Source organism: Hemiscyllium ocellatum, chromosome 2 (genome assembly GCF_020745735.1).
Source record: "Hemiscyllium ocellatum isolate sHemOce1 chromosome 2, sHemOce1.pat.X.cur, whole genome shotgun sequence".
NCBI classification, from domain to species: Eukaryota; Metazoa; Chordata; class Chondrichthyes; order Orectolobiformes; family Hemiscylliidae; genus Hemiscyllium; species Hemiscyllium ocellatum.
In genome coordinates this window covers 35,813,533-35,825,855 of record NC_083402.1, presented here as the reverse complement: position 1 = coordinate 35,825,855, position 12,323 = coordinate 35,813,533, and positions in this window count along the sequence as shown.

Here is a 12,323-nt window from a genome sequence, read left to right as displayed (position 1 = left end):
TAACTGCCATCCATCACACCCCCAGCTCTTGCAATTTCCTTATTGCCTCTAACTGTCACTCCAACTGATCTATGTGATCTGCTAGGATTTGCAACCAAAGATACTTCCTGCAGATATAATCCTCAGTAACATGGAAACTCTCCCTAAACTCCCACATTTGACAGGAAAAGCGCAACACTCCAATAAAAGCCATCTTTGCTCCTTCACAACCCAGAAAATCGCATCATCTTTTTGCCCTAAAAAACATGCTCCAGGCTAACTTAATATTTATGTTTTTAAAAAAAATTAATCAAGAAACAGATTTCAAAAAAACATATAATCAAGAAAGAACCCATGCTATTTAGTACTGCAGACGTACAGCAAGGTTACATATTAACTACAATGCACTGATCTGTTCCTGTGCTGTGACCTCTCCTACACAGGTTCCTCCAAAGTCAGCTGTAAATTTCGCTGTTTCTTAAGTTTTCCTAGATGCATTCCAATGTCCACAGAGACATGAACTCAAACAACAAAGGCAGTAACTGTGCAGATTCACTGCTGTGTCAGTTAGCAGTGTAGGTTTCTTTCTCTGTCTCCCTTATACAGCATGTGCTGTCTTTCTCCCTTTCAAAGTGCCATTGTTTTGACTTTTTTCTCTAAAGTTCCAAAACAATGCAACAGCTTATAAAAGAGCTCTTCTGGAATTCAAAGAAATCACCTCCAACACCTAAAATACCTCAGAAAAGAAGCCATTCTTACAGCCGCAATTTTTCCCCATCCTCCATAGAGGGAAAGCTGAGCCAGTGATCCTTCTTTCGAAGTGAAGTTGACTCTGTTTTCTCTCCATAGATGCTGCCAGACCTGCTGAGTTTGTCCAGCTTTTTCTGTTTTACTACAATGCAGCATATATTTCCATTGCGGACATCATTTACCAGGGAATTTGTCCTCTGACGATGCACTTCCCATTACTCAGGAGGAGCCCTGCATTATTCACCAGACTCTTGGAATACTACTTTTTCCCTGCACCCTATACAAAGGGGCTGAATAATGGAGTAAGAGATCAGTGGAAGGGGAAGTGAAGCAACCACCGGTCTGCTCAGATCAGGAAGAAGGGGAGTCTGACAGAGACACTGAGGAAGAGCCAACACTGATGATGAGGATGTTGAGGAAGCCAGGCAAGGCAAGCAGCCTTGGATAACTTCAAATGAGATAAATTTTAAGTCAGCCTTATTACATAGGTATTAGGGTAATAGAATGAAGATGTTTTGTGCAACTATAAACAGCCTGTTTGAGATCACAACTAGATCACAACAATAGATCTCTTTACTTAAGAAAGGGTATGGAACCCTGCAGGATTTGCAACATAGGTTCACTGTATCAACTGGGATGTATAAATTGTCCTATGAACAGACATTGTGTAGAACAGGACTATATACCCTGGGAAGTTAGAAGAATTGGAGGGGATCCTATTGATATGTAACAATTATTTTTTTAAAGGATTTGATAGGTTGATGCTGGAAGGATGTTTCTGCCAGGCCTGTGCTGTCTATAAATAAAGGTTGCAATTTCAGAGTAAGAGGTCAACCACTAGAAATTGAGAATAAGGAGAAATTGTTGTACAGAAAGGGATGTGGGTGTTTTGAATTCTCATCCCAAGAGAACTGTGCGTATTCATTTGTTCAATATATTTGATGGAGAAATTGGTAGCTTTTTCAGCCCTAAAAAATATAGGGAATTGTGACTAAAGCGATAAAGATAGAATTAAGGTAGAAGATAAGCATGAATGCAGGACCCTCTCAAAGAGCAGAATGCTTTCCTGTTAGTATTTCCTATGTTCTTGCATTTTTAAATGTCATGTTGATCAAATCTTCAAATGAGAGTATCTGGTTAGCAGTAAAATTGACGACTGTAGGAGTAGAAAGGAATTGTCTATGAAAAGTAGCTGTTCTTGATTGGCCGGTGGAAATATCAGGATATGTAAATATTGTCAAATTTCATTTCATAGCCTTTAGGATTCAGAGCCTACACAGAATGGAAATTAAAGTGGTGAGGTAGAATCCACAATATAAGCACATGGTCAGAAAAGTGCACAATAGCTATTTCCCATTCCATCCTTATGGTCTTAATCTTTGTTTTTAGTTTATGATACTCCGCTACCTCGATCATATTGAGCAATAAAAAGATATTCATTAAAGTACATACTACAGAGAAAGTGAAGAACACGTAGCTAGCAGTTGGGTTTAAACTACTAATTGAATCTCAAGTCTACTTGAATTGCTTGATTGAACTGTTGTATTGCTTTGTAACATATTGTAAGCCAACCATTATTCTCTGTATTTGTTTTGTGTATAGTTGGAAACTTTGTTGTTTTGGTGTCGAAAAACTTGGAGAGGGTTAGATGGTTACTCCAGATGACATAAAACACTTCATCTGAAGTACTTGACCTGTTTTCTGTATGTGCAGCAAAATGCTGGTCAGTTCCCTTCACCATTTCAGTCATCTCACATGCAATATAGAAATAAAACTTGGATTATGCTAAACCAGAATAGCTGAACTTTGTTACATCAACAATGCAGGGTTCAAAAAGGTTGAATCTGAAGGAGGTGGTTTACCCAAGCAGGGCAATTCCTCATTTAATGATTTACATTGTTAGTCTACTCCAAAATATGGCCCAAATTAAAATACAGAGTCTGTGAAACATTAGAACAAAACTGAGCACAGTTTCTGAAAATCGTAGTTTGTATTTCAAATCATAGCTCTCCTTTCTTCTCATGTATAATGCAACTGCCTAGATTACATTTATTTTACATTTTGTGCAAAATATCATTCAAATATGTAGCTGCTTGAGCAAACGAAACACAATTTGCTTTATTTTCCAACTGCTTTATTTGCAAAGCAAACACATTATTTATACTGGTACAATTTTGAATGATTTTTGCAGCCTCTTAAAAGGATTTCCTCAAAGAGTATTCTTTAATAGAATGACAGGCTTATATTGTTTACCTTAAATAAACTAGAGAATAAGCTTAAATACAAAAGGGAAATAAATGAAAAGATACTTTGCATTGAATTTTCTTTATATCAGTGAATCATTCTTTATCTGCTGCACAGAATTCAGCTTCTTTTAAAACTGACAGTTAATTAATGCGGCATAAGAGTTGGTTAGAAAAGCCAAGTAATGCAAGGCAAGTACTTGAGGGTTGGTAGCAGCTGGTTGAATGCTCTTATTCATGTCTATCATGTGGTGCAAGCTTCAAAAGTGCACGTGTGCTGCATAAAGCAACTAGAGTTCATTTGATTTCTACTATATGAACTCTCTCATTGCCAACAGCACACCTTACAGTTTATAATATTAATGCCAGTTCTGCAAGCTGTCTTATTAGCAGACTGCTTTTTTGAAAAGATTTTGAAAACTGGTTCCCACTGAAAAATATTACAAACTATTAAATACTAATATAGATAATGTACACAAAAAAAAGTTTGTTACATTTCTATCACTGTTACAAAAATTCTCAGCTACTTCTTTGAGCCTTTGCACAGAGGAACAATTAATGATCTGTTCACATTGATCTTGGGACCAATACCATGTTGCTATAATTTGAGAAATCATGCAATTCTGAACAATTGAGCTGTTACGTGTTGGAATTAATGAAATCATTAAATAAGTAGAATAATTTTATTTGTGTCAAGGAAGGATGCTAAAAACTGAAAGGATTTGAAGAGACAGGAAAAAAACAGGATGAACCACAGGAAGGAGAAGAGGTGGTCAGGAAGAGTATACGAGGAGGAAGAGGAAAGAACACATTTTCCAGGTGAAAGGTGATCACACAGATACCAGTTGCAAAAAGGACCTCATTTCTGAAAGAGGAAATGCTTTCACCTGGACATCCAGCTGAAATATGGTGCGAGATTATAGCATTTTGAATATGACACTAGACTTGTAATCCAGAAGCTCAGGCTAATGCTCTGGGGATCTTACCATTACAACAGACGGAATTTAAATTCAATTCAGAAATCTGGAATTGAAAGCTAGTCTCAATGATGGTGATCATGACAACTTCCATTGTTGGAAAAAAATACCTGGCTCACTAATGTCCGTTAAGGAAGGAAATTTGCCATACTTAACTGGTGTGGTCTACACGTTGTCTCCAGGACCACAGCAACATCGTTGACCATGAACTGTCCTATGAAATGGCCAAGGCATACAAGTCAATGAAAATTAGGGATGGGCAACAAATACTGGTCTTGCTAGCAACATCCATATTCCATAAAATAAAAAATAAATAAAATGTGCAGACACAGAATAGGAGAGGACAAAGTGGTTAAAAGGTTTGAGCTTTGACAAAGGATCAGTTAGACTCGAAACGTCAGCTCTTTTCTCTCCTTATAGATGCTGTCAGACCTGCTGAGATTTTCCAGCATTTTCTCTTTTGGTTTCAGATTCCAGCATCTGCAGTAATTTGCTTTTATTTATGGTTAAAAGGTTGAATGGGTAGAGGGGAGAATGAAAAGAGTGAAGGGTTTTGAAGGTAAATGTACAGTGTAATCTGAGCAGGAAGAGCTAATCTTTTGTGGTTATTACATTTTAATTTACTAGTTTTTATATTTACCAATTATTACTTCACACATTCACATAGATCCAGTAAAATCTTTAGCAGAGTTGAGATTACCACTGTTTGTTCAAACAGAGCAGAGTTCATGAGCAAATGTACAACAATGATATGGTTCGTTATATTGTATTCTGGTAGGATCTTCCAGAATGAATGCCTCATATTGATTCTTAGATCTTTTATATTAAAAGAAATAAAATTTCCTTTCTTCTTGCATAAGTTATCAATATTCTCTCCATTCAAATAACACTAACAGCATTGCAAACCCAATCTCTCAGTCATTACAATTTGAGGTTAATAGACAACGTCCATCAGCATTTTGGAGGAAGCTAATGGTTTAAATTGATGCAATAGGAGGTGGGGGCTAGCACTACGTGGACATGTAAAGGGTCCCCGTCAGTCATCAGTATGTTTGAAGGCTGATTGCATCATTGCAGAGTATAAAGGAATGAAGAGTAAAGCAACATGGCAGGCAGTGTAGGGCTGTAAGGATGGCCTCAAATTCAGCACCACCTCTCCCAGGAAGGTATCCTGGGGATGTTGTAAGATTGTGGGAGTAAAGGAGAGGACTAAGGTCCCCTGGAAGGAATTGTCCCTGTGGAAGGCTGAAAAGAGAAGGGGGTGGGTAAATACATGTCCATTAGGAGGTGGCGGTGGAAATAGCGGCTAATGATCTTTTGGATGTGGACGCTGGTGGGATTGTAGGTGAGGACAAGGGGGACCCTATTACTGTTGTGGGAGAGAGAATGAGGGCTGAAGTTTGGGAGATGAATCAGACATGACTGGGGGCCCTGTCGACTGTGATACTTGCAGTCAGAGGGACACCTCTCATGAGTTTTTCATAGAAAGCATCAAATTTGGAATAGAGCCAGGAGGAAACCTGTGAGCAGACCCAAGCAGGGATGGATGGAGGTTTGTAGGAGAGGTGATTGGAAGCATGGTCCAGTGAAGGAGGTTCGTTAGTCACCTCCTGACCAGGTAGGATGGTGAGATTCTGAAACCTTGAAGAGCACTCTGGCACAGTTAGAATGGGGAAGAGGAGCTGTATCTTACACAGCTTGTGAATGGAGTAGGTGATGGAGACTGCGTTGACTGTGAGCAGTTCCTATGCTCACTGGATGGTGCTACTCAGCCTCAAGGGTCATCACAAAATGGGTTCTCATGGAGTAGTAATGAAAAAGGAGTTCTCCAAGGTAGTGCAGACCCTTGTGTGAAGAATGGAGGATTCCATTAATGACATGAGCATAGCAGTGTTTTCAGTGTCTGCATGGGAGAGATTGACCAACCTCATAGAACCCACTTGGTTGTGCCCACCAAGTTACTTTTTGTTTTTTTAAAAAAGCAGAATGAAAATGGACAATGTATTTTGCCACGTTGGCATTCACAGGGTTAGGTGACCTTTCCTCGTGGTGTATAAAAACATGAAACCATCTGAGACTGACAAATAGATCATTTATATGGTCAGGGCATTAAAACACAAATGACCTTTTGGATTTGCCATTGAAAAAGCACAGGAACTCATTACATCTCTCTCATGGAGTTAACACAATTTTCTAAATATCTACAGAGTTTGCGACGTGATGGCTGCCCAGACTTAATATCTGGGAAATGAATTTCCATAAAAGGAGGTGAAGAAGTTATCTAATTAGAATGAGATGCAAACAGCCCAGATTCTTACCATAATGTGGCCAGAACCATCGGTGTAAATGCTGGATGTACAATACAGCAAACTAGTTTAGGGTAAGAAACACTTTTATCAAGTCACAGCTTGAACAGGCCAGGGTCGCCCCACTGAAATATAAAGGCACCAGTGAGAACAACACGCACCTGCTAAAAACTAATTAAATCCTAATGTAGGGGCTCAGCTTTGGCCAGAACATTTCTGCTGTATGGAATAAGCTATTGAGTTCATCACCAGAAACTTCTGAGTTCCGTTGTCTTCTATGAACCAAGAGAGAACCTTCACCTCGCAATGTCTCCATCTCAAGAACTAAAATCTAAAGTAATCTTTTGGACTCTAAGAAATCTACCTTATACACACAAGAAAGGATGATGATAGGAGATGTGAATTGTGTGAATAAACATTGTTGCGACTATACTCTGATTATTGAGGAGATGAAAGTTTCATTTAAAAAAACTCACAAAAATGCACTTTCTTTAATGTAAAAGGATTAAATGGATTAAATCCCAATTTGCTGCAGTTAGGCAAAAGGTGAAGAAATGGTAACCCATTTTTCATGTCTCCATTGTCTGCTACAAGAATCATACGCACAGTCAATTAAATAGCTGCAGGAACAGTATCCGGGCGTGAACAGAATGTATGAAACATTCTGCAGTTTTGGTGCAGTGATGGTACATGGGATGTTAGGCATGGAAATAAGCTCTAGTTAAGCTTCCTCCCAGCTGACTTCATTGAGATCTATTGGCATAAAACCTCTACCTCCTTCTCCATCCAATATTTATTTCATTTTCCTTACATTTGATTAAATTCATTGCCATTAAATCCAAAGATGTGCAGGCTAGGTGAATTGATCATATTAAATTGCCCATAGTGTTCAGGGATGTGGAGACTAGGGGTACATTAATTAGGGGTAAATGTAGAGTAATAGTTCAGTGAATGAGTCTTATTCTTCGAAGGGTGGGTGTGGACTTGTTGGGTATGTTTCCACACTGTATGGATTCTAATTCTAATTATTGTACAGTAGTCTATATCCTATTCTTAAAACTCTCTTGGTGAAAAAGATTTCTTCTGACTTCCCTATAGCTGACTATCATATTGATAGCATCTAGTTATGTTCTTCCCAAGAGAAAACGTGCCCTCCTTATTTATTACAAACAAAGTTTCCAGGACTTTAAAATAACTATTCAGTTACCTCTCATCTATTGGTGTTCCTCTACTGCACTTCGGTCCTTATTACTTGGGAACGAGAGAATTCGTGTGTTGCTCTATCCTTCATATGATAGATAAATATGAGGTGCTATACTATCGTAAACTCTATTTGAAAATGTTTTATTAGTTTATTTCATCTGTTTCTAAATTTTGTTGCTGTCCTCCCAATTTGGTGCCATTTGTAAATAGAGAAAGACTCCAGCCCCCTAAGATCTACCAGGCCCAGGAGAAATATCTTGAATTGATTCAGATGAGTGAATGGACTTCTTTGTGTAGTGTTGGATGGTCTAATGGTGCAGCCTACTGAGCCTCCTCCAGATCCTCCTCTATCAACGAAGTGGATTTCACCTCTACATGGTCCCCTTCCAGCTTTACTACTCTCTGAAGGGCCATGGTGTGCAGAGCATCATTTTCCCTGATCAGCCAAGGCACCAGAACTACACTTAAGGAGACCAACAGTTTACTTAATGCACTTGTAGTGATGTGACAGTAGCCATCCCTCTCAAAGGAGTATCCCTTATCAGCCAGGAACTGTCCATGGAAGTTTAACATCTTCTTTCAGGAGGGCACAGAGATCTGCCACAATTGGCACAGCTATCTGAGCAGCAATACTGCTGACATATTCTTGAAACCAAAAGAGAAAATGCTGGAAAATCTCAGCAGGTCTGGCAGCATCTGTAAGGAGAGAAAAGAGCTGACGTTTTTGACATATTCCTGAAGTTGATCCTTTGCCAGTTGCCAGATTGTGCCTTTTGACCAGCATCTCCACATCCTTATGCACCAGGGAACTATCTTTGTCATTGGAGCCACTGCTTCCCTCCAGTGCTCTCACCCACCTCTGAATAGGTAGACCCCATGTCCAGGTACAGCCTCAGTCAGTAAAACCTCAGCTGCCAAATTTCTCTTGCAATGCTGCAGTTGACCGGCGTGCCTCTAAAAGAATGAGAATGAATAGGAGTGACAATTGGAAAATTAATACTTAAGAGAGCAAAGCAAAGATGAGATTGATCATTGGAGAATATCTCCATGTTCTATAAAGTATAAAACAAGCAAGAATAATATGAAAGACAACGGTGGAAACCGTTACAGGACACCAAATGCGCAATTTTTCCAGGTAGATGTTGAGACAATGTAGACATCACCGTGTCAATTTTATGCTATAACATAAGAATCTCTAAAGGACATAAAATGACTTGCGATCAAACAAGTCCATCCTTATTGATTGATCCTGACACACATTCTTATCAAATTCCATAGCTCCTATTTTTCTTCAGCAATGCACTTAGTTGCTTCCAGAAGCCAGTCACACCATTCAGTTCAGTCCAATGGCATGCCCTGGAAATTCATTCCACAAGTCTTATTACACTCGTACAAAAATAAATCCTGAACTTATTCTAAGCTTTACAATCTTTAAAACTTGTGTCCCCTGGTGTTTGAGCTTGTCACTACAGTGGCAATTTGCTTGGATCAACTTTGTCAGTCCATTTCATATTCTTGAAAATTCCACTAGAAATCTCTTTCCTAAAGAGAACAGACCCAATCTTCCTAATTGTTCCTCTATTCTTAGATTCCTGATACCTTGAAACAGACTGTTCATTCTCTACCAGTTCAAGGTAATGATCTGTTTTAAGAAATTTGGGCGAAGCCTAATTGCTTATAATAAACAAATATTGAAGAAAGTAAGAGATGCAAAAAAAAATCAGTTAGTAGTGATTTAAGAGATGTCAAGTTTATGTTTTAAGAATATGCCCATTGTGGGAGAATGGGAAAGCAAAGAAACATTAAAAGAAATCACAGTTTGGACTGATAATGAGTTCCACACTCTGGCCACTCAGAGGAAAGACAATCCATCAGAATCCTCTACTGGCTAGAAACGAAATGCCATGGGAGGAGGAAGATCCAGTTTTTGTCATCCCTGAAGGTACCAATAACACAAGCAGGAGAAAGGAGAAGGTACTCTAGAAGATACTGGTGTGAGTAGTCTCTAGGCCCCCAATGTTGATGGGAGTAACAATAATTCCTGTGGACAGGTCTCCTATGGCGGCTCCGCCTGGCTGGTTATCTTTATGGCCGTTTTTGAATGTTTTTGTCTACCACATTGCTGGTCAAGCATCCCTGCACACCTCACCAGAAACAGCAGCATTTATTGATCAGATTGGCCAAATGACCTTGAGTAAAAATATGTGTTGGCCCTATGATCCGCATCGAGCAAGATCGCCTGCAGAACTGGGTGTAGACGGACGAGCAAATGTTTTAATAACTGACTTCAGTCTGGATGGGATACGTCCTGGAGAAAGTCACCTCCCCTGCAGCTACATCCAGGGCAGTGATCGGAGAAAAGAGCCGGAGCCATGGAGGATCCAGCAAGACCATCAGCACTGGTGGGGAATCCATCTCTACTCAGACCGGAGGCTTGGAAGGAAGATATCGGATACTTCATTTTATTTCCTATGAGGACTTGGATCCAGGCCCAGAGGATTAAGTTATGTTATAGATGTTGTCAGGCCTGTATTAGAAGGGGAGATAGGGGTTGGCCCACCCTGCTGAGCACATGACCAACATAGAAATGCTAACCTTTTAGAGAAATGGTCAGAAAGATTCAGGTGGAAAAAATTTGACTGAAGTGGTTAACAATGTGAGTGAGTATCTGACATGAGAACATAGATTGAACCGGTCATAATTCAGCCAATCTATGATCGCCCTACTGTGAGGTTGTGATACATAACTCCATTGCCAGTTTATTCTGTACACTTGTCCCAACAACAGGCACACTTCATATCCATTTGATAAAGAAGCATTGAATTAAGAATATTAGATGTGCAAGAACCAAATGAGATTAGGGGAAAACATTATGTGGTAGCGTTTCATTTGTAAACTGTAATGCAGAGGACCACTTAAACAACTATGATCCTTTGCTTCTTTCATGTGCGAGTTAACATTTAGAACCAGAATTGGTCTCGGCCCACATGAGAACCATAGACAAGCTGGACTGCTCAACCAGTTTGGATATTTAAAGACAGAGGCAAGACCAGGAAGGAGAGAGTACAAATGGGTGGAGGAAGATACACAGCTTCTTCATCAATTACAACAAGAATAATAAAGAAATCTTCAGCATCCAAGGAACAGGAGATGCGACGTTTCGGGCATAAGCCCTTCTTCCCGAAATGTCGATTCTCCTGCTCCTTGGATGCTGCCTGACCTGCTGTGCTTTTCCAGCAACACATTTTCAGCTCTGATCTCCAGCATCTGCAGACCTCACTTTCTCCTCCTAATTGCAAAAGATACCAAGCAAGTCTCAGATGTGTATAGGGTGTTGCAGAACATCCATATAATCACCCCAAATACCACTGCTGAATGAGAGTGGTGAAGATAACTTGGTCCCCAGGATGAGACGGATACTCAGTCATCCAAATCTATCCACTAGAGTGGAGAAGAGCCAGCTTGGATGAAACATAAGATCCTGAGGATCCACAGCAGCTTGATGTGGAGAGAATATTTCCTCTTGGCTGGGAGATTGAACAATCACGTGTCATTGTGCAAAAATCTGGACTGCCCATTTAAAAAGACACCAGATTTTTTTTGGCTCTTGCAGAGGATTGTAAGAGTTTGGAATTCATGGAAAGTTGGTGGAAGCAGAGTCTTTGAATATGTTTAAGTCAGGGTGAGAGAGTGTCATGTGAAGCAAACAAACGGTTATCAGGGATAGACAGAAATGTGGATGTGAGGTTACAATCAGATCAACTAAGATGTTATTGGATGGTGGAGTAGGCTGGAGGAACAGAGTCACCTCCTCCTCTTCCCAAATGGTACGTTTATACTTAAATACCGATATCAAGTCACTCCTCGACCATGAGCTGAAAATGTGTTGCTGGAAAAGCGTAGCAGGTCAGGCAGCATCCAAGGAACAGGAGAATCGACATTTCGGGCAGGAGCCCTTCTTCAGGAATGAGGAAAGTGTGCCAAGCAGGCTAAGATAAAAGGTAGGGAGGAGGGGCGTTGGAAATGTGATAGGTAGAAGGAGGTCAAGGTGAGGGTGATAGGCTGGAGTGGGGGTGGGGGTGGAGGGGTCAGGAAGAAGATTGCAGGTTAGGAAGGCGGTGCTGAGTGAGGGTTGGGACTGAGACAAGGTGGGGGGAGGGGGAAATGAGGAAACTGGAGAAATCTAGGTTCAGCCCTCGTGGTTGGAGGGTTCCTAGGCGGAAGATGAGGCGCTCTTCCTCCAGCCATCATGTTGCTATGGTCTGATGATGGAGGAGTCCAAGGACCTGCATGTCCTTGGTGGAGTGGGAGGAGTTGAAGTAAAAAATGAGGTCTGCAGATGCTGGAGATCACAGCTGCAAATGTGTTGCTGGTCAAAGCACAGCAGGTTAGGCAGCATCTCAGGAATAGAGAATTCGACGTTTCGAGCATAAGCAAGTGTTGAGCCACGGGTTGGTTGGTCCGGGTGTCCCAGAGGTGTTCCCTGAAACGCTCCGCAAGTAGGCGGCCTGTCTCCCCAATATAGAGGAGACCACATCGGGTGCAGTAAATGATGTGTGTGGAGGGGGAGAGAGTGACGTGTGGAGGGGGGGGGGAAAAGAGAGAGAGAGAGAGAGAGAGAGAGACGGAGGGGAAGAGAGAGAGAGAGAGAGAGAGAGACGGGGGGAAGAGAGAGAGAGAGAGAGAGAGAGAGAGAGAGAGAGAGAGAGAGAGAGAGAGAGAGAGAGACGGGGGGAAGAGAGAGAGAGAGAGAGACGGGGGGAAAGAGAGAGAGAGAGAGAGAGAGAGAGAGAGAGAGAGAGAGAGAGAGAGACGGGGGGAAGAGAGAGAGAGAGAGAGAGACGGGGGGGAAGAGAGAGAGAGAA